The following is a 24,701-nucleotide window of genomic DNA, read 5'->3' as shown; positions in this document are numbered from 1 at the left end:
AGCTTTAGTTGTTGAACATTGACCAACTTTTGTTTTCACAAAATTTGGCAAAACATTCAAAATTACATTCATGGCCTTTGAATTGTACCAATTAGCTTTGTTGGTAGATGTGTCTCCAAAAAATATTGATTCCCATACTCCATGTGCTTGTAAATATACTTCCATCCTCGATTCTCATATCTAGCAATTATCTGCATCAAAATCGGGGGTTGGTACATAATACTCACTTTCTTCATATTTTGTTGTACATGTACCTTCCATTGAAATCCTTGAAACCTAGCTTTTTGACTTTCCCATCGCTATGCTCTGAAAACTGCATTCCAGCAATTAAGCTATTACTGAAGGAACCAAGCTCTGATACTAATTGTTGGAAATACTGGGAGGGCGGTGAATCAATATTTCTTAGCAATTAGCACTTCTTAATATTTTTTCAGAGCATTAGTTAATATTTTGTTATTATTATTGTTCTTCTTGAGATTATCATAAATAATGATCAATAGTAGACAACACCATAGAATAATGCAGAAAGATAAAATAGAGGACACAAATATTTTTAGGTGGAAAACCCCCTCTAGTCAAAAAACCATTGAATTCTTCTTTATTAATTGTCTTCTCTTTGTTAAAAGAAAATTGATTACATCAATATTTCAGCTACAATTGAGGGAGGCATCAACCCCCTAATTCATAGGCTACAACCTGTCGAACGCTACAAGACCCTAATATCATGTTGCAACTAGAAGGACGCCCCAACGCCTTGTAGATCAGGCCACAACCTGATGAGTGCCCCAACACTTTGTTTACCAGTTTCTTGTAGGTTTTATCCCCATACAGAAATTGCCTGTAAATGAATTCTTAAAAGCGGAAAATAAATAATGGTGAGAGCATAAAACATAAAACAGATATACACATAGATTTTCCCCTGGACCCCAAAACCAAGACTACTAGATTGATTTTTCATTATATTCCTTTTAATGTTACAATACATATATATACATGCTGAAGCATCTATATACCCCAATCAATTAACCATGGATTAGAACATAACCATAGTTCCCTTAACCGGATCTACAAAATGCCATGGACAAAAAACCATCATGCACAAAACCATAGGTAGGTTCGCCCATCTAATATAGGGTCCAAAAAAAATTCTCGGGGTGTTATCACCCCCCTTGTGACACCCCTCGCACGTGGGGTAGTCGTGGAAAGAATATAACACACACCCAACATTGTTGTCGTAAAGGATGCTTCATTTCCCTGTTAGTTTATCAGCCACAATCCCCTATGCAAGCCACAACTTTACCTAGCACCATGCTTCCACCATGAAGTGTTCTCATGCCAACACCTGAAGGTGACTCAAATCACCTGGCATGCACCACTCTGCCACCCTGATGAGCTAGAAGACCACGTTTCACATTTTTTATACTAGATCCCCTGTACTCTGAATCAATGTAGAATAGTTGTAAGAAATATGTTGAATAAATTTTGAATCCTGGTAGCCACTGATCACTGCACAAAGCTACACATTAAGTTGTCAATGTTCAACTTCACATCACTGTCACTGCACACTGCAAAATTGTTGCCTACCACTGAATGGCATCTCTCATGAATGAATATTCATCAATGCACAACCATTATCATCATCGTATCAAGATGCACTCGATGCTACAACCATCAGGTGTTGCTATCAAATAATGTCACAATCCAAGGTGCCTCAAGTAATCCTGATGACCTGCAATAAATGCTCTCAATCTTCGTCCTCGGAGAGATACCAACATACGTGTAAGCACATTGTTTGACTAGGAAAGCCATGTTATCCATCCTTATCTAAAAGGTTGAATAACGGAAGGATGTTTCCTTCACTCCTTGCCACCTTGCAAGATCACAAATATGTCATTATACACAAATCCCTAGAAACCTAGGTCATACTAGAAATCCCAGGTTATACTAGAAACTGTATGTCAATATTTTCATATGTTTATGTGGTTCACTTTAGGTCAAGTTAATAAATCATACTAAGGTTAATGTGTCAATTTAATCTCAATAGTAATGCACCATTGTCATCTTGTGTCTTAGTTAAGTAACAAAGTGTAAACAAATTGTTCCAAGCCATGTATCATAGTTGAGTCTTAATCAAGGAATTAAGTCAAACTTAAGATGTCACCTTAAGGTTATGTCAAGGTATTACTATCATTTCACAAATAGTTAAATTTAAACCTCATAGAATGCTCACTAAGTGAATCACGGTTTTTACCTCATAATCACGGTATTGTCTTGTTAAGATATCAAGCAATTATCAAGGTCATGTAAGTCAAAGTCAAGATATTGTTAATGCGTCAGTTGTTGTAGATAACATCAACTGCCATTTATTTAATAAGTCAAAAAGAGTGTCAATATACTAGCTATGCCTAGGTATAAGTATCTTAAAGGTGAATGTCAAGTCAAAGTCAAATGTAGGTAATAGATTTAAGTGAGGTCACAATTAAGCATCACTCGCTATCCATTTAAATGTCAACATTTTCAGTTTAAAGTCACAATCAACCAGTGAAGGCAAGCAACTGCTATCAAGGTCTTGTTGTATATTATCTTCTCTCTGTATAAGAAATCACAATCTCATCAAGAGGATAAAGAATACCAATAGTCACACAACATGTTCACTACTACTTTTTTGTCCATGTCTCACTACTTAGTTATGCCAAGTCAAGTCAAGGTTAAAGCACCATATCAATATTCTTATCTAGTTGTTGTAATGAAACAATGAGAATCTTGTACATACACTACTACAATCATAAGGTCACTATTAAGATTAGATGTCAAATATTTGTTAAGTCACTTCCCATATCATATCAATGGCTAAGTGTCAACTTCTTGTCCTAAATGCCAGGTCAAAGTCAATACATCATATTGTTGTCAATTGTATCACACTTAGTCAAATATGATGTCTCAGTTACAATTTTAGTCAAATGTCAAGGTCATATCACTGTAGGGTAGATAGGTTCTTTGTCTATGTGCATTGTTTTCCACAAATTTGATGGAAATATCATTATCATATAGCAATTATAAATGCCTTTTCAAGATATTGTACATTGTAAAAGTCAAGTTTCTCTGAAATGTGAATCGCAGTTAAGTCACACCACTGTTAGGACAGTCTCACTAGGAAAGGTGTTATTGGTGTTATACCCTCATCAAATTGTTGTCATATTACAATATTCATTGTCTCACATGCAACCTTCAACTTTCTATACATCAAGTCACTTTGTCAAGTCAATATCCAACTGTAACAAAACTTCTTGTCATCCATCATGCTACAATCATGTCAATAAGTCTATGCTTCATGTTGAAGAGTTGAGCCAATAATGATAGTGACTTTAGAAATTAATGAGTACATGCTTTAACAAAAGATGGAGACTATTCATAAGAACCTTGAAGCATTTTCCACCTGAGAAACATGTTCAAAAAAAACCTGCAGAAACCCTAAGAGAAGGTCGACTCTAACAGGCTTACCATCGAAAGAAAAATTTCTCTAAACAGGCTTACAGCCTAGCCCTAACAGAGGGGCTAAAAAAAAAAACACCAATCATACCAAAATAATTTTAACCTTACCTCTGATACGTTTTCCTATTTTCCTTGAAAGGAATCTGAACTTTGTCTACCTCAAAAGTCTTCAAAAAGGCCGAAAAAAAAAAATTTCAAAGCTATGTTGAGAATACATTGAGAGATTACGTATTTTAGGAGGCTTGTTAGGTTCCTTTCATAGTGTTTGTGAGGGGTATTCTAAGTGACCATTATAGGACAAGGAAATGGATTCATGAAGGATTTATAACATTAAAATTTTAATTAAGTCATGTCTTGTGTGTTCAGTAAGAAATGTCGTGAGTCTTATGAGTGAAAGTTGTTAGCCTTTACAATATGAGGGATACCTTTTATAAAAAAATAATTTAATACTCTTCCTAAGATTCCTTAAGGTATGTTTAATTTATTTTATAAGTACTATAATTTATTTATTTTAAGCCTTAAGGAATTTGTACACTAACCCTCTTTGGTGTGTTTTGTATGAGTGTATTAAGTCAATGATTGATTTATTGTCTTTAGTTTTAAAGTTAGGTAACTTATATGGGGTGATATTGCAGTGATAAACAATGTCATATGTTGACAACTGTAGGAGGAGGTTTCATGTCACTACCGTTGGGGTTTTAGCCAAAAGACTGGGCAAAAACTGGGGTCACTAACTTCAATTGTGATTATCTCTCAAACCAGGGGACCTCCCGGGGCATACCACATATCAACAAAAACATCTTTTTGATGAGAATATAATGGCATAGATATCTAACCCAAACTCAATGATTTGACCTATCAAAAACCCTCAACAAAGTCAGGGCACATCTTAAGTCTAGGGATCCCAAACCCTAGGACTTAGATTTTTAACCATCCAATAGTATAGTTGGCATCATGATGTCATCCAACAATTACTAAGAAGTACTCATTAACCATTTGACATCAATGACTGGTGTTTTTGGTCAAAGTCAAACCCAGTCAATTCCATGGGTTGACATCAACGACAACACATCCACATCTATTTCAAGTTGTCTATTTTGTACTAAGTCCACATCTCCTTTAGGTTCTCTATTTTGTACCTCCACATCTTCTTCATGCTCTTTATATAGTACCTCCACATTACCTTCTAGCTCTTTTTTGGTACCTCCACATTTCTTTTACTCTTTCTATTTTCCCCTAGTGCTCTCCTCTTTGCTTGTAGTTTCTCATTCTTCTCCTTTAAATCAAATCTCATGTGATAGTACTTTTGTTTACAATTATTTTGGTTTCCAATATTCAAAAATTTAGAAATCTAAAATCTAATTCCAAAACAATGCAAGTGAGTTTAAGTTTTTAATGCAACAAATGATTCAAGACAAATTCAAATATCTCAAAGTGAAATTATACACAAATTGCAAAATCTATTTTTACTCATGTCCCTCATAAAAAAATTGGTGATTTATAATTAAATTTAAGACAAATTGCAATATATCCTCTTCTTTAAAAAAAGAAAAAATATTCAAAAAATCATTTTCCTAATATTCATTTTCCATAGCAAAAAATAAACAATATTCATTTTCCATGCAAAAACAATAAAATAATGCCCCTTTTCCTAAAAAATAAATAAATTTATTTTTTCCTTATAAAAACATAAGAGAATTTTGGGTTAGCATGGGGCTTACACATGCAATTTAATCTAAGACAAATTGCAATATACCTCTTATTTAAAAACAAATATTCAAAATATCATTTTCCATAGAAAAACAAAAAATAATATTTATTTTCCATAGCAAAAAATAACAATATTCATTTTCCATAGAAAAACAACAAAATAAGGCCAATTTTCCCAACAACAAAAAAAATGTCATTTTCCCATAGAAAAAAATAAGGGATTTTGGGTTAACATGGGGCTTACACATGCAATTTAATCTAAGACAAATTGCAATATATCCTCTTCTTATAAATATATATATATATTCAAAATATTTTGCTCCAAAAGAAAAAAAAATAATATTTATTTTCCGTAGCAAAAAATAACAATATTTTCCATAGAAAAAAAAATAAAAATAAGGTCCTTCTCCAAAAAAAACATAATTTTTTCCATAGAATTATATATATAATCTCAACTTTTTTCTTTACCAAAAAGATTAATTATTTTCTAAAAACAATCTTTGTAACTTAAAAAAAAAAAAAATAAGAAAAAAAGAGTTCTTAGTGCCTTAAATAGAAAATCTATCTCACTTTGCAATTTGCACTTCACACTTTTTTTCTTGCACTCTAATCTTTCAGTCGAGAATATATATGATTCTCGACCAAAAGTTTACAACATCGAATAGGTCGTGTCAATTGATAAAATTATTGAGTCAGCCAAAGGTTTGGCAACATGTTAGATTCTTTGTTCAAACTGTTGCCCAAGACTTTTTTCGGCGAAAACTCTCGGCTAAGAATTTGAAATTATCTCGAATGAGAGTTTTTCAATGAAAACTTGTTTGGTTAACACAAACCATAGTTGCGGAAAGTTCTGATAAAAGAGTTGTGAATCTTTCGACTAATAATTGTTTTCAACTCTTGTCTGAAAGTTTTTCTAAGCTGAAATTTTTTAGTCAATGAAATTTTGGAAAAAAATTGCAATATCTTAAAAAAAAGTCAAGCTTTTGAAATTTTCAAAATATTCAAGGAACTTGTTGAAAATAAAATTGTTTTGAAAATCAAATGCTTGAGATCAAATAAAGGAGTAGAATTTACTTCAAATGAATTCAATGACTACTACGAAGAACATGGAATAAGAAGACACTTCTCAACAGCTAGAACTCCTCAGCAAAATGGAGTGGTTGAAAGAAAGAACAAAATTGTGGAAGAGATGGCTAGAACTTTGTTGCACGAATCCAAGCTAAGTAATATCTTTTGGGTACAAGTAGTACATACAATTGTTCACATTTTGAACAAAGGATTACTTAAAAGAAACAGTAACGTATGGACTATGGAAGGGAAGACCAGCTAGTGTCAAGCATTTCAAAATATTTGGAAGCAAATGTTACATAAAGAGAGATGACCAAAAGTTAGGAAAGTTTGACTCTCAGATAGATGAAGGCATACTTGTTGGGTACTCATGTAAAAGCAAAGCATACAAGTGCTACAATATTAGACTCAACAAAATAGTAGAAAGCGTCAATATAACAATCGATGAAACAAATTTTAGGAATACCAAGAAAGAAAACAAAAATCCACACATCTTTGAAGAACAAGAAGAGGAAGAACTAAAGCAATATGAAGAAAATGAAGAAGGGGAACGCCAAGAAGAGAAGCAACCAGATACAGAACAAGAAGAATCATATAATCAACAAGATTTTCGTACACCTTCTAGGACACTTAAACGTTGGTATCAAAAGAATCATCCACCAAAAACAAACATTAGGGAGAACAGTGCAGGAGTATAAGTCAAAAGAAGAAAACAAGCACAAACAATGGAGCAAGGTAATCTATCATTATTGTCCACAATTTAACCAAGTAACTTTGAGGAAGCTAGAAATGATAAACATTGGATCAAGGCCATGGAAGAAGAACTAAATCAAATTGAGAAGAATGAGACATGGGAACTTGCTTCAAGACCCAAGAACAAAAGTGTGATTGGTACAAAATGGGTCTTCAAAAACAAACTAAATGAAGATGGAAAGGTGACTGAAAACAAAGCAAAGCTAGCATGCAAAGGATATGCCCAAGTTGAAGGGATAGACTTTGAAGAAACTTTTTCTATAGTATCCAAAATGGAAGCAATCAGAATTTTGTTGTCCTATGCATGCTCCAAAAGAATCAAAGTGTATTAGATGGATTTAAATCAGCCTTTATTAATGGGGAGCTAAAGGAAGAAATCTACATAGAATAACTAGAAGGATTTCAATTATCAAAAGATGAAGGTTGTGTTTGTAAATTGAAGAAATCCTTTCATGGACTTAAGCAAGCCCCTACATCTTGGTACTCAAGATTGGAGAGGTATTTGTAGCAACAAGGGTTCAAAAAGGTAAATGCAAAAAGTAATCTCTACACATAAGTAAGATCAAGACAATATGATCAGCATTGAAGTATATGTTGATCACACCATCTTTGGAGGTGATAATGATAGATTAAGTCAGAACTTTGCAAAAGATATGCAAAATGAATTTTAAATGTATTTACTTGGGGAGTTGGATTTTTTTTTGTGACTCTAGATATCTCAGCTAGATGGAGGAATTTTCATCTCTTAAACCAAGTACATCAAAGAAATGTTGAAGAAGTTCAAAATGGAAGACTACAAACTCGTGAACACTCTTATGGTCACCAGATGAAAGTTGAGAAAAAAAATATGAATACAAAAAATTGGATCAAATAATCTATAAATCAATGATTGGTAGCCTACTCTATGTGATAGCTTCAAGACTAGATGTAATGCATACAATTCGACAAGTTGCAAGATTTCAAGCAGTATCGAAGGAAACTCATGTTCTAGCAATGAAAAGGATCTTTAGATATCAAAGGAACAATAGACTTTGGGTTGTGGTATCCAAAAGGAAAGGAATTGACATGGTTAGATCACACAAAGGCAGATTGGGCAAGAAGTATATATGAAAAAAGTACAAGGGGAGCAACCTTGTAGTTGGGAGATTGTTTAGTACCTTGGTTTAGCAAGAAGTAATATTTAGTATCCTTGTCCACAGTGGAACCAAAATCTATTATAGCATCAACATGTTGTACTCAAGTCCTACATATGAAGCAAACCTTGTAAGGCATACAATTAAAATATCATATGACCATATTCCAATATTTTGTGACAACACTAGTGCAATAAACATCTCCAACAATCTAGTGATGCATTCCAAGACCAAGCATATTCCTAACAAGTTTCACTTTCTAAAGGAGAAAATCACAGAAAAGGATATCAAACTATATTATGTTGGGATGAAGGAACATATTACAGAGATATTCACCAAACCACTTCCCAAAGAGACATTTGAGTATATTAGAAAAATGGGAGTAATTTCTACTCCAAATTGATTTGAACAATCTTCCTCAAAGAAATAAGGGGAGAGTCATTTATCATTGATGTCAATGGGGCAGAGAAACATTAAGAATCACAAGGACAAGGGGAACATAGGGTATGATGGTTGTCATCAATGACAAAGGGGGAGATTGTTGAAAGAAATTGTCATTTATTTCAAAGGTTTTCGAAATGAAATAGAAAGTTACATAATCATATAGCACATTTTGAAATATTGTTTTTGGATTTTTGATGTCTCATTTGGATACCCTATCTTTGAATACTTTTTTACTCAATTTACCTAGCTCAAATGGAAGTATCACATATATGGTTGAAAATATTTTTCTGGAACCTTTCCAACGGTATATGGCACTCCCTCTAACTCCTCGTGGTTGAGGAGAAATGATTTTTTGAATATTCACTATATATCTTAATAGTTGCACAAGTCAACCCATTTTAGAGACCAAGTGCACTATAAATAGGCGTTAGAAGAAGAATTTCAACTAATTCACTCAAGAAAAATTGGATCTTTTCAAACAAGTGAATAAAATAAGGAATTCTAAGTTTTATACCTCGTAAGCCATAACTGAAAAGGAGCTTATTCGGAGAGGCTTTGTGGGGAAGAATTTTTGGTACACCTTTTTTAGTGTTTCAATTCTGGTTTAGGGCATGTTGAGGATAATTTTTACTGATAAGGAGGCTCAATTCAAGGATCATTTGTTGACATAAATTATGTTGCTAAGAAGGTCTTGTTTGGGAAACAAAGTGTTTGTGTGAAGGAAAACAGAGCAGTTGTCAGGAGGGCAGACTTTATTTGATTAATATTGACTCTTGTACAAGATTTGGTGCTAGTAAATTATGGATTTTGGTGCTTCCTTTTAGTTAGTGTTGATAAACTAGGGAATTGGTGCTTCCTTTCAATTTGTGTTGATAAACCAAGGAGTTGGTGCTTACGTTCAATTGGTGTTGTTAGGTCCCTATAATACTAGTGTAGCCCCCATATTATTATTGTTGTGCTCTGTATAATCCCACTAGTATTATTGTTATGTAGGCCCTAATTATATTTTGACCCTTTAGATTCCTATATATATCGAGGTCTTATCATTTAAATCGTCCCAGAATTTTTCAGTTATGCGATGTAAAGGGAGGTTTCCCCCCTAAAGCGGCGTATTATTTAGTGGTTGATCTATATTTTCTTATTTGTTGTGTTATTCTTTATTTGGATACATAATATTTGGTATCAAAGATATTGATCATGGGGTTTTGTTGCTTTAAACGGTCCATTATGGAATTTTCATTATATTTTTTTTTTGCGAAGCTTCAAATCATGAAATTGATACCACGTGAAGGAAAAATATTTATGAACATTTGTTTACAATTTTAGACCTTGGTTCACTATATTTTCATATATATGGTCCAAGGATGTTAGGATTTATACATACTCCAAAATTCACTCTCAAACAGGTATCTCGGGGAAAATCGTCATAAATTTATCTTCTAGCATTGGATTTGAATTCCATAAAAGGTGGCTAAAAGTGCACATACTATATCTTTTTGCAGCAGGATCAAGATCTTGGTACAATGGAAAATGATGAAAGAGAAGGTTTTATTTCAGATCTGTCCATAGAAGAAGACAGGATGCAGGAAATTCGAGTTTCAATTTCACATTGTGACAAAGTCAAGTCGGCTATTTCAGATCTAGATTCAGATCGTGATGATCAAGACTACCTTGTTTTGAATCCCATGAAGGAGAGCTCTGCTGTTGAGATCATCTGGAATGAAGAAGTCAAAGTTATTGACCAAAGCCTACATGAGGAGGTAATCCAGTCAGTTCATGAAAAAAAAAAAGAGATCTTTGTTCAAGTAAGTGAAAAATCTTGTTTCAATAACTCAGTGATAAATGATAATTTGATTGCCATGTCATATGAAGATGGTCAACAATGTTTTCAAATTTCAGAAGATCAAGGAATTGAGGATTGTCATTCAGGTTTCTCATGTTTTGAAATGTTATTTCAAGAAGGTAGTAATCGCTTGAGCAAAACAAAACAGAAAGTATTATCTCCTTTGTCTGAAGATGAGATAGATCGACTCTTGAAAGGTCAGGTTACAGCCAAAGCTAATGCAGGTCTGCAGTGTGCACATGGTCAAGAAAGTGTTGATGAAATTTCTTCCACTTTGGAAAATAATGATAGTCTTGAAATTAGCTTTATTGATCAGCAAACAAATAATATTTTCTTTCCTGAAGATGGTAAGGCTGTCATGTTTGATGATCTTGAAGATTGTTTTCTGTTTAAGAATGACCTAGGCCATGAAGTTGAGGAATATGAACTTGAGAGAGACAATATGCCAGAATTTCTCACGGTCAAGGAATTTACAGCTAACACTCAGATGGCAGAAAATTATACCTCTCTGTGCCTTCCTATCACTCAGCAACTAGTTGTTCTTTCAGATCAGAATGAAGGGAGTACTTATATTTTTGCTGTTGGATCTCAAGATAAGCCAGTGCTTCAGGATTTTCAAGATCCTTTTGGCATTTTGTTGCAAGCACCATAGAAGATGAATGTTGGCTGCTTTGTTAGCATAAGCCTTGATTTCAATTGTTATTGTGAGTTGCCTATAGGTTCATCGTTCCGCCTGCTCAAGAAAAGTGAGAGCAGAAATTTGGTATGTAGCCATCTGTTGGATTGGTTACATTGGAAAGCTCATTACACATGATTGTACATATTTCGTTAGTATACAGGTGGTTGTCATCATGATTTGAAATCTTGATGGATTGCTGCCCTTCAATAAGCTTTGTAAGTTCTTGTTTTAGTTAAGTCAGTCATAAGTCATTTGTGAGTCAGTTTTCAGTCTTGTTGTTAAGTTAGTTTGTGTCAGTTTTCAGTCATGCATTTTAGCTTGAGTTTTGATTCCATATCCCAATGGATGAAGGCACTGTCTGCTCTCCCAAAGATCTGTCGTTCTTGGCACCTCCAAGGAGCTACCATCCCCATTGGAGCCAATGTTAGAGTCGGTCTTTACATCCCTCCGTCAGAGATCATTTCTCTTTTTGCATTTCATTTTTAGGTGTCTCGCTCGATTCACTCAGTTGCATTCCGCTAGGAGCATGCCATAAATCTGACGAAAGGGTCTTGTCATTCATTACCCCTCATGCCTTATCCATGTTGGCTCAGGTCTGTTCATCAAAATCAAGTTTTAAAGTCACTTACAGTCCTGTTTCAGTTTCTAGATCACAAGAGTCATGTCAATCATAGGTCTAGGGTTTCACAAATTGAGTCGTTAAAGTGTCCAAATGCCAGCAGGCCAGAGGGAGGTTCTACACATGTTTTCTATTTCGCGAATTTCATCGTCATATTGATGGATTATGACTGTTCTTCAAAACTCTGTTTTGAAGAAAAGTCAACATTTTGTCTTTTGTAACATTTTCAAAAAAAATTCAGTTGATTTCTTCAGGCGCAGCCCTGGTCTCCTTTGCCAAATTCCATGTCAGCGATCCCTGCAAAAAATTGCCAAGAATTTTATCATTTCAGTCAAAAAATCAAAAATGAAATTTAAAAACAGAGTTGTATTAAAATGGAAAAAGTGCCAATGCCAAAACATTACAAAGATGGGTCTTGGAGAGTCAAAAATCAAATCCATGTCTTTATAAAGATATTTTCATGAAGATCAATGTCATTTGCATGCCAAGACCAAAGAGAAGCCACTCAAAGCAAATTGGTTGAGTTAGTGTGCGATTTGGGTGAAGTTGGAGGAAACTTGGTCGGCGCGGCGCATAGAGCAGGTGGCGTGGCGCACTGGGAGAAGTTGTCCAGTGTAATTCTGAACGGGCGCGGTGCACTGGGACGGCGTGGCGCATTGGGTATGCGGCACGGCGCATACACCTGAAAGCCCGAATTTGCTTGAAATTTCTCCAAATTGCCCATAACTTGCGTGGATTTGCCAGGTAGGGTCGTTATCTTGGTATTTCATCCAATTGTGTGATAAGTTATGGTGGTTTATGGCTGATAACGATTGAAACAAAAATCTTAAACCCTACCTCCAAAGTACCTCAAAAGGAAAATTGCTGTGGGTTTCAAAATCAGTGTTTTGCTACCAAAGTTGTCACTCCTCCTTCCCATTCCTCCCTTGTATTTATCATTCCCTAATTTCCTACCCCCCTAAGCTCATTAATTCCTTCTCCTAAATGCTTTGTCCCAAATTCTCCAATCTCACACCTCAAACCCTACACAACAATTCCTAACCCTATACATCAAATCCCTCAAAACCCTCCTACATTTCCCTAATCCCTATAGTCCCAATAGTCCCTAATCCCTTACTACTTTCCCTATTCCTAACAGTCCCTTGTTTCATTTGTTTCCCCTTGGTGGCAGAATTTGAACACATCACTAAAAGAGCAGTTCAGCACAGTTTTCCTACACCAGCATCTTTTTCTCCAAGGCAGTTTGAAAAACAGTAGTCATGGCATCTGAGCATTCATCGGATTATGAAATGGAAACCCAAAGTGACTCCCCCATGGAGGAACATGCACCCCGGAGGCCTCATAGAGGAGGTAGACATATCCGAGAAGAACCAGTCACCCTCACTGAATTACAGGCCTGCCCTCTTGCTATGTTTTGTTTCCAGCATCAGTCATGCTATGAGTTTTGTCAAAAGGTGGCTAGTGTTCAATTTCATCATGAGTTGGCTCATCTATTTGTGCTGCATTTACATGGAGATCAGGCTACCTTAGCCGGTGTCACCTTCACACTTACACCAGAATTTGTCTCACTAGCAACCGGCATACCAAACATTGGGGAACCATGGACCAAGAGGAAGAAGATTGACCGGCAGCATTATGAGCCATACATTAAAACCGGTTTCTTGAGGCAGCTCAAGGGAGTGTTTCCATTCCGATATCTGAAAGATGAATATGCTCCACTAATGAAATTGATCATGAAATATTTCAGCTGTGAGGGACGGTTCTCTCATCTATATGCTTATCACATCAGGTTGCTCATGCATTTCACCAGGGTACGGATGATGAACATTCTGTATTTCATTTTCCAGAATATAGAGAGGATGACCACACTTGTGCAGCATAAAATCCCTCAACAGCAACTTAACAGTGTTTATCATTTTTCTCTTATTAAGTTTTTGGTGGTTCATCAGCTTGGATTACAAGGCATCACTTGGGATGATTTCATCTCTCGTGACTTCTTTAGAGCTTCACAGGGATTATCAAAGGTCAAGCAAGAGACAGGTGGACCTTCTCATCAGTATGAGTGCCATGAGACCGCTAGTGTGCCAGTATTCATCACATATCAGAGGGGCACCAGACATTTGTTTGCAGCAGCAAAGCGAGTGTTATCTCCACCCGATGTGGAAGGGGCCTCGCTTCCGACATCAGCACCACAGGTATAGGACAAAGGCAAGAGGCTAATGCAGGATAAGGGGCCTTCAGGTGAGCCTTCAGGTGAAAGAGAGACCGACTTCATTCTCATTCATGATGATGATACAAATACGGGCCCACAAAGTGCCAATCTTAGGGAGATCATCCAGGAGCAGCAAACAAAGATCCAAGCCTTATCCCTTGACTTGGAGAGAGCTAAGTGGACTATGAAATACCTGGAGTAGAGGAACAAATAGCTTGAAGATCAACAAGCAATCATGGAGTTACAAAACATCCGTGAGAATCGCCAAGCTGCACAAAAGAGAAGAATTGAGCTCATGTCATTGGAGCAAGAGATTAATGAGGATCGGGAGTCTAATCTCGAGAGAATCAACATCCACTTGGAGAGACCACTAGACAAGGCCGATAAGGATCATGCATTGCTGAGACACATGGCTTTCCACTACATGGCACGGAACAAGGTCTGCAAGGCACGAATCAGGAATTTAAAGGCAAAACTAAAGAAGGCAATAAGGAAGCAAAAGAGGAAAAGGGAGCTCGATCGTCTTTAGATATTGGCCGAAGCCTCTTTAGCCCAGCATGCCACTTAACGAAGAAGATCCAGCCCAAATTTCAAGAAATTTGGGGCATTTTTGGCATTTTGACAAATTTTGGCACAAAAAACAGGGTTTTTCTCCCTATGCGTCGCGCCACGTGGCACGCGCTTTTGATAGGGAGCTCCAAATTGAAAAACATTTACATCATTGGATTTTGCATGAAAAATCATGACTTCTAGTGCATGTCCAAGAAGTTTGAACAAGTTTTGAGTCCTCAGGAGGTCAAAAACACTCACAAAATGACCTCTCTGCCCCTATTTTGACACACAGGAAGCAGTCTTGGGAGATTGCAGTTTTGGAGGGGCAAATGACATCCAAATTGAAAAATTTCCACTTGGGTTGGAAAGTAGATAGGCATGGCTTTCCAATGAGATATCTTGGGTGCAATTTGGACTTCAGGAAGTGCCTCAAACTCAGCGTCAAAGTGGCACGACACATAGAGGATTTTTGCTCAATTTTTCACCTTCCAGCTCAGAAATTCGGCCATTTTGACTAGTTTTGCTTTTTGATGTAATTTTTTATCTATCTTGATGTAATTGGATAAACATGATGTAATTTTGGCACTTATTTAATTGTTATAGAGGATTCATTCACTAAAAAGTGAAAATTTAATGAATGAATCAGTTTCCTACCTTATAGAGGCAAGTTGTTTTGATTGCCTAGATTTTAGTGCTTTGTTTAGAATTGGTTGAAATAGCTCCTAGAATGATGAGCTCGAACCCTAGAGGCAAGGGAATGGGTTGGGCTATTCTATATCATGTAATTCTTAAGTCATTTTCAGGGTTGGATACTTGGGATTGCTTAGCACTCTATTGTACATTTCACTTCTGCAATTTTGGCATAGGAAAGACCAGGGTTTTGCAGCACTTGTTGGGATCCTTGTGGCTCTGTCTTTTGGACGGTGTTTTTCTCCATGTATTTTTAAGTTCATGAATGTTTATGTATTCCATTTCCCTTCTCTTTTCTTCAGAAATTAAGCTAATGAGTACTTAAGGTGGAATTCATAATCTGTTATGCTCTGCCTTTGACTTTTGTTTAGTTTTATATGTTTTCTTCAGTTTGTAGAGGATCCTTGATATAATCTTGCCCACTTCAGCTTCTCAGCTATCCTTTCTATCCATTCATTCAATTTTAAGGCATCCTAACCATTGTTTTCCTTGCCCCAACTTGAACTCTGCAAGAACAGGCCCTCATCCCCGGACCCAAAATTTCCCTGTCCCTTTTTCCAACAAGATACCTAGCCTAAGATTAGCTTTTATTACAGTCATCTCGAGCCCCATCGATTATCTTTTGCCGAGATTGACCCGAAGAGAGCCCTCTCATGTTCTCGTAGGGCTAGCTACGAGGCTGAGCGTGGTTTGATGTGGACCTAGAACCTTGCCTTTTCAGCCTGAGGCAAATCTAGGCTCTAACACTCCGTATAATCCCACTATTATTATTGTTATGTAGGCCCTAATCATATTTTGACCCTTTAGATTCCTATATATACCAAGGAGGTCTTATCATTTAAATCATCCCAGAATTGTTCAGTTATGCGATGTAAAGGGAGGTTGCCCCCCTAAAGCGGCTTATTATTTAGTGGTTGATCTATATTTTCTTATTTGTTGTGTTATTCTTTATTTGGATGCATAATATTTGGTATCAAAGATATTGATCCTGGGGTTTTGTTGCTTTAAACGGGCCATTATGGAATTTTCATTATAATTTTTTTTTGCGAAGCTTCAAATCGTGAAATTGATACCACGTGAAGGAAAAATATTTATGAACATTTTTTTACAATTTTAGACCTTGGTTCACTATATTTTCATATATATGGTCCAAGGATGTTAGGATTTATACATACTCCAAAATTCACTCTCAAACAGGTATCTCGGGGAAAATCGTCATAAATTTATCTTCTAGCATTGGATTTGAATTCCATAAAAAGTGGCTAAAAGTGCACATACTATATTTTTTCTGCTACGAGTTTCAGGGTAGAAGGTGGAAACAATGACACGTGGAATCCTATACAAGTTCACTTTATTAAACAAATCCATAATCAAACCATCGTGGGAGATCTGGAAAAAAATTATCTTAAAGGATCCAATCTCGACATGACCTATAGTGTTGTAAATAAGACACAAACAGCTACCTTAGGACAAAATTTTAAACCTTTGGAGGCTGAAACAACAGAGATACAATAGTTTCAAGATCAGCTAGATCGACAAGCTCAAAATCAAGTTCTTAAAAGGTGTATATTTTTAAATTTGCATAACTTTTGTTTGAAAAAACAGTTTGAAGAGATTCGAATAGCATAGTAAAGCATAGATATCATTATTTGGTAGAAAATTTCATTATGCCACTTGAACAATTTCTATGGAGGAATTGGTATCACATTATGATCATACAAAGAGCAATATCTTCTTTAGCCAACTGATAAATCTCAAACAAAAGTGTTCAGTTGGGGAGCACATTGAGGATTCCAAAGATTGAATATCAAGGTAACATATATTCCAAAGGAGCATATTATTAATGTCTTCATAGGGAAATTAAAGTATAACATCCAACATGGCATTCGCCTCTAGGAACCTAAGTCATTAGAGATTGCATTCAGGGTGGCAAGAAAATATGAAAGCAAAATTATGGTAACAAGGAGGTCTACCACTCCCAACAATAAAGATGGAAGTTTTGTAGCTCCTAACCTCCCACAAACTACTAGGTTGACACCACAATAACTTGAGGAAAAAAGAGAAAAAGGTCTTTGTTATAGTTGTGATAGTAAATACACTAAAGGTCATAAGTGTGCTAAGAAGAAATTATTTTACATACACTGTGAAGAGGAAGAAGAAAACGAACAAGAAACATCAAAAGAAGAAGATATACACCAAGAACCAACCCCAAGGGTTGAAAAAAATGAATCTAACCATATCTTGTAATGCATTGGCGGAAGTTACTACTCCTCAAACTCTCAAGATAGAAGGATATGTCAATAAGAAAAAGGAAATAGCACTGATTAATTTAGGTAGTACCCATAATTTTATTTATTGTAATATATAGAAGGATTTGAATTGCTTTCGATACCCAGCATTAAAGTGTCAAGTGATGGTTGCAAGTGGAGGAACTATGAATTGCTCGGGGAAGTGCCATAATATCAATCTAACCATGGGGGAATATGTATCGAATATTCCAATGTTGGCCATTCCAATGGGTGGTGTTGATGTTTTATTAGGAGTCCAATGGTTACAATCTTTGTGGAAGATAGATTTTAATTTTCAAGAACTTTTCTTGAATTTTTTCTCGGAAGAAAAGGAAATTGAATTAAGGGGTATAGCATGGAAACTTGGGAAAATAATTAGCTCTAACGACATGAAAAAAAAAATGAAGGCACAACGAGGGGTAATTGCACAATTATTCTCACTAGATGTTCAAGCATCTAAGTCATCCATTTCTCCAGATCTCCAAAGAGTACTTGATAGTCATTCTAAAGTATTTGAGACTCCCAAAAGTCTTCACCTATTCACAATCATGATCATGCTATTCACTTGATTCCAGGAAGTGTTCCTCCAAACATTAGACCTTATAGATACCTTATGCCCAAAAGATTGAAATTGAATGTATGGTTGCAAAAATGCTAGAGGCCAGTGTAATTTAGCCTAACTAAAGTTATTTATCTTCTCCAGTAGTATTGAATCATAAGAAGGCTGGATCATGGCGTATTTTTCCATATTATAGAGAGCTCAATAAGCCCACTATTAAAGATAATTTTCTCATTCTTGTCATTGATGAATTGTTGGATGAACTACATGGAGAAATTTACTTCACCAAGTTGGATCTTCATTCAGGATATCCTCAAATTAGAATGACGATAGAATACATTCTAAAAACAGAATTTAGAAGTCATGAAAATCATTATGAAATTTTGGCCATGCATTTTGCCCTTACTAATGCATCTTCCACATTTCAAGGTTTGATGAATTCCACTTTCAAACCCTTCCTTAGAATATTTGTGTTAATATTTTTAATGATATACTAATCTATAGAAAGTCTTGGAAAGATCAAATTCAACATGTTGACAGGGTGCTCAAACTATAGGAGGAGAAACAATTGTATGCAAAACCCTCCAAATGTTTATTTTGGGTACAGGAAGTGGAATATTTGAGCCATATTATATCTCATGAGGGTGTCAAGGTAGACACCTAACAAAATTAAAGCCATCAAGGAATGGAAAATCCCCATAACCTTAAGGCATATTCGAGGATTCTTTTGGTTGACAAGGTATTATCACAAGTTTGTTAATAATTATGAGAGAATAATAGCACCTCTAGCAACATTATGAAAGAAAGATGCATTTTTTTGGACTCTAGAAACAACTAAGGACTTTGAACATCTTAAAGAAGCAATGTGTCGATATTTGGTCTTAGCTACACCAAACTTCACAAAAACCTTTATTGTGAAATTTTATGCCTCGGGAAATGGCATTGGTGTTGTTTTAATGCAAGAAGGAAGACCTATTGCTTTTAAAATTCTACTAATCAAGGGAAAGTATTTACACAAACCTATTTATGAGAAGGAAATGTTGTCAATTCCACTTGTGATGAAGTAATGTCGCCCTTACCTGATGGGAAGACACTTCGAGGTAAAAAAATCACAATAATCATAAATACTTCTTGGAATAATTATTATCTTCATAAGAGTAGCAAAAATGGGTCACAAAGATGTGGGGTTATGACTTTGAAATCATCTACAAAAAAGGGAAGAAAAATGTTGTTGCAAACACACTCTCAAGAAGGGATGAGGATGTGGAGGCATTGTTCTGTGTTATTTATATTATCCAAATTGATTGGATAACTGAAGCAAGGGATGAATGGAAAATTTATGAAGAGGTGTGGACACTTATTCAAAAGTTGCAGCAAGATCCCAATGCATCAGATAAATTTATCTAGAAAAATGGTTCATTGTGGCACAAATATTGTTCATATCTATTTAAGAACTCCCAAGTCAAAAAAAAGGTTCTTTTGGAATTTCACACTTCTTTAGGAGGGCACTCAAGATTTTTAAAAACTTACCACAAGGTCAACAAGGAATTTTGGTGGGATGGCCTTAAATCTGAATTCAAAAATTTGTGGTAGAATGTTTGGTTTGCCAACAAAATAAAGTTGAGACAATTAAGGCCCTAGGACTTTAACAACCATTAGTCATTCCAAGTCATCATTGGGAGGAGGTCTCAATGGATTTTATCACAAGTTTACCCAAGTTCGAAGGAAAGAGTGTCATCATGGTGGTAGTTGATAGACTTACCAAGTATGCACACTTTTGTGCACTATCTCACCCTTTCAAATCCAGTACAATCGCTATTATATTTGTGGAAATAGTTCAAAATATACATGGAAACCCAAAGATTACTGTAAGTGACAGAGATCCCACTTTCACTAGCAATTTTTGGACAAAATTGTTTTTTTGTCTTGGTACTTAATTAGTTCATAGCTCATCTTATCATCCACAATCTAATGAACAAACCGAGATAGTGAAAAAAAGTTTGTAATGATATCTTCATTGCTTTGTATATAATAAACAAACACAATGGATCAAGTTGTTACCTATGGCAGAATGGTGGTATAACACTTCCTTCCATACCGCAACAAAATGACCCCATTTATGGTGCTTTATGGATATCATCCATTGTCCCTGACATTGTCTTTAAGAGGCACTTCTAAGATTCAAGCAGTGGAAGATCACATCGAGCATGAACAACAAGTTCTCCAGCTCTTAAAGGATAACCTGACTTTGGCGCAGAATCGAATGAAACAACAGGTATATCAACATCATAATGAAAGAAGTTTTGATGTGACAAATTGGGTAATTTTACAGCTACAACCATATAATTAAATGCCCCTCAATCAAGCTAAGAAGGATAATAAATTATAACCCAAGTACTATTTCCCATACAAGGTATTGCAAAAAATTGATACTATGGCATACAAATTGGAACTACCTGCATCTTCGCAAGTACACATAATTTTCCATGTCCATGCTTAAAGAAGGTTATAGGTGACAAGCTCCCATTTCAAACTATATTGCCATAACTTGATGATGAAGGAAAAATCATAATGGAGCCTGAAGCAATCACGAGAACAAAAATATGGCAATCAGAGTATCTTATTAAGTGGAAGAAATTACCTACTGAAGATTCCACATGGGAAGATGATTATTTTATATAGAAGCATCCAAAACTACTCAAGCGTTGAGGAAAACACTTTTCTGAAGGAGAGAGGCATGTTAGGTCCCTATAATACTAGTGTAGCCCCCCATATTGTTATTGTTGTGCCTCATATTTTTATTGTTGTGTCCCATAGAAGTTCAATATTATTATTGTTGTTCGCTTACATTATTATTGTTATGTAGGCCCTAGTTATATTTTGACCCTTTAGACTCCTATATATACCAAGGAGGTCTTGTCATTTGAATCATCCAAGAATTATTCATTTATGTGATGTAAAGGGAGGTTTCCCCCTCGAAGTGACTTATTATCTAGTCATTGATCTATCTTTTCTTATGTTTATGTGTTATTTTTTATTTGGATACATAACAGTGTTGATAAATTTGAATGTTCTCTTTATTTATATTAAGAAAAGAATTATGTGTTTTTCTCTTGCTTTGGGCTTCCATGTAAAAATATGTGTGCTCTATATATTTATGTGCTTTCCTTTATATCTGTGGATGCATTTACATGTTTTTGAATTTTTAATATTGATTCATCTCCCCCCCCCCCCAAGAAGTACTGCTAAATATTCCAACAACCTCACCGCCCTTCTCCCCCCACCCCAATAAACTTGCTTAAATTGAACATTAAAACCAATTATAAACTTAGGCTCAACTTTGTTGGTAGTCTTTAATAATACAAATTTGATACAAGTGGGTAGTAACTTAAGCAACAATATACTTCTTTTATTAAGATACTTAGTTGCTATCAAGGAATTCCCCCTCATGTTTAAAACACAACCTAAAGAAAGAAAAGTAATTGTTGAGATGACACTAACAACTCTTTTGAGTTAAGCTTGAAATTAATACTCTATGGAGGCTTTGCACTAAGGGCAACAAATCTTGGTGATAACATTGATAATTTTGATCCTTTAGTGTAAAACCAAGGTATCTGATGGATTCCTCAATGGAGTAGGGAAAAAAGGAAGAAATTTGAAATAATGACTAAAGTGGCTCGAGGGACATGGAAAATGTAGATAGAGTATTTTCCAAGGTTTATATTGAATCTCATAGAGGAGGAGAAAAAAATTAATAATATGTACATACATTTTTCTTCTAAGACCATGGCATTCCCAAACATAAGGATGTTGACTTTATGAAGGTAGCCAACAATCTTAAATCCTTTAGAATGCCAAATCAACTTTCATGATTTATATGTCTATTGAGAACCTCAACATTGACAAGCAAACCAGAGTATGGAGAGGGATTTCCTAATGCAGACCTCTAGAGGGATAGGAAAAGGAAAAAAATCCATCAAATAAAATAGCAAAATATACATATCAATTGCAACACTCAAAATTGATGAAGGGTGTAGAGAAGCCAACTTATATTACGAAACATTGAGGAAAAGATAATTAACTCCATTGAAATCCTTTGTGAGATCGAAATCCTTTGTAAGATCAATGTAAAGCATAAAATTCACTTTAAATTTGGTTTTTATAATGTGTAAGATTCTTGGGAAACACCTATGACATCAAGAATATTACAATTGTCCAGGGAATTGAATTTCTTAGGGGAAATTTTCTTTGATAGAATGGGTTTAAGGTGGAAAAATGATTTTGGATATGACTTTGTAGGCACAATTACAAAGTGATATAGGCCTATAAAGTTCACCCCCTAAAGATTTCCCCTTGTTCAAGATGTTTGCAATGAAAATTGTGTTAATGGGAGGAGGAAAATCACTTGAGGACTTTAATTGTTCAACCGTAACAAGAAGGTATATAGATAATAGGTCCCATAAACTAATTGTTACACAGCATTTTGTCACTATCCCTGTACTCCCCATCCCTTGATCCTGGAGGACCTCTACAGTGAACCCTGCATGCTTTGCCTTCATGAAGAAACTCCCATTGTCTCCCTCTTCATGAGCAGATAAACTCCCTTTTGCACCATTTCCTGAAACTTTTGTTTTGCCCAGTTTACAAGACCAATGTTAATGGCCTTTGTCTCCCCCACGTCGATGTACAGAGATTAGCACTACTCCTCGCGCTGACCGAAGCGACTGAGCTGTGTTTCAGTCACGTCGATCCTATTATGGAAAGTTTTTTAATTAGAGCCGAAGCTTCCAACTCTAGAAGCTCCGTAACAGAAGTCTGGTAAATGGTTTGGCCGAATGGAGTCGACGATGACAGTTTGGGCTCCTTTCCCCTATAATGATGGAACTATCTCAAGGGATAAGTCCTTCTCCCATGAGAAGAGGATCCATCTCCCATCCATATTTCCTATATAAACATCCCTTCTTCCCAAGCACAAACTAGTCACAGTTGATGGTTTTGGCTGAGTGTGAGTGTTACAGTTGCAAAGTGTTGATGCTATTTTGGAGTAGACAAGCAAGCTATTACTAGTTGTAGCTATCTAATTGTGTGAGGGAGAAGTGTGTTTTGATTTGGAGTGAAACTTAAAGGGAAGAGCTTTAAAACTATTGTTGTTTTAAGCCATCATGGAATGCTTGCAGAAGTGTGTGGGAACCTGGACTTGTTAGAGGAAGACTGCAACGTCAAAACGAATGGTTGTAATCTCTCTTTGATATTAATATATGCAACTATCGATTGATTTCCTACATGTTTTGTAATATTACATATTCATGGCTTAATGTTTCTTAACTTGTTAAATAGGTTGAATTGCAATTTGTTTATTATTATGTTTGTGTGTTGTTGTTGTTTACATGTTTCAGAAGTTTGAAGAAGGAAGCGATAGATTACTAGAGTGAGTAAGCGAGGACATCATCAAGCAGGATAAGTGACCAAGAGGTAGGCCCTCTTGATTGATTCTAACCTAAGGAAATTTTCCATAGAACGTATTTGTTGTGGCTAGACCCATTATTAGGCTACAAGAATTCGTTCGTGTCCGCACTTATAATGTTATTTCACCACACTAATCAAAAACTAAATCGTCCATCCATTTAGCCTAGAGCTTTCCCACCTTGAAAATATTTCAAAACCTTGAGCAATTTCTCCATTATGGCTAGTCTCATAAATGCTATGATGTTGAAACTCATATCTACATCCCTCAAAAACGACATGAATGCTATAATGTCTAATATTTTTCTCCAATGTTTTGTATGCACTTTTTTTTAGTGGGGGATAGAAACTTTCACAATTGAACTAAAATCCACACAATCAACCCCTCTGTTGTTGTTGACTTTCCATTAGCATTAGAAGAAATTGCGGCCTAAAAGTGCCCATGAAATTTTCATGTAATTTCCATGTCATAATATGTAAACCAATCAAAATTCTTTAAATTTAAAAAGAGATACATGTAAATATTTTGGAGCGAAAATAAGAAAAACTACTTTTTTTAATTGTATTTTTGGCTTATCTCTTTATAGGCTTACTCTAATTTCAAGTGTAAAAATTCGTTGGATGCGGAATTAAATTCCACATCCAGCGAGTACACATTATGCATAATTTTGAAAGTACCACATTGATAAAGATTGAAGATACATTAAAAAACGAGTTAAACACACATTTTTAATATATCTTCATTTTTTATCAATGTGGGTCTTCTCAAAATTATGCATAATGGGTACTCGTTGGATGTGGAATTTAATTCCGCATCCAACGAGTGTATACACTTGAAATTTGAGTAAGCATGTAAGGAGATAAGCCAAAAATGCAATTAAAAAAAAAAAAGTTTTCTTCTTTTCCCTCCAAATTCATAGCTCTTATTTTATTATTTCAACCAATATTTTATTATTTTTCCTTAGGAAACCACTTTTAGGCTGAAATTTCCTCCAATGTGTTGAAAGATTTGTATGTTATTGCTTTTCTAAAAAATTGAAAATGTTAGTGTCATCACCCTCGAATAGCTCAATGCTCTGACTCTTTATATGCCACATAGCCCCCTGTGAAGAGGGGGGGTTTACTTTTCTTGCTCTAGGGAATCAATTTCCTTTAATGTTTCCTCATTATCCTAGAGTGCTAAGATTTTCTCTTAC

The sequence above is a fragment of the Pinus tabuliformis genome, chromosome 3_2 (assembly GCF_031772625.1).
Source record: "Pinus tabuliformis cultivar Carrire ecotype Pingquan chromosome 3_2, CPIR1, whole genome shotgun sequence".
Classification (NCBI taxonomy): Eukaryota; Viridiplantae; Streptophyta; class Pinopsida; order Pinales; family Pinaceae; genus Pinus; species Pinus tabuliformis.
This window is presented reverse-complemented; position numbering follows the sequence as displayed.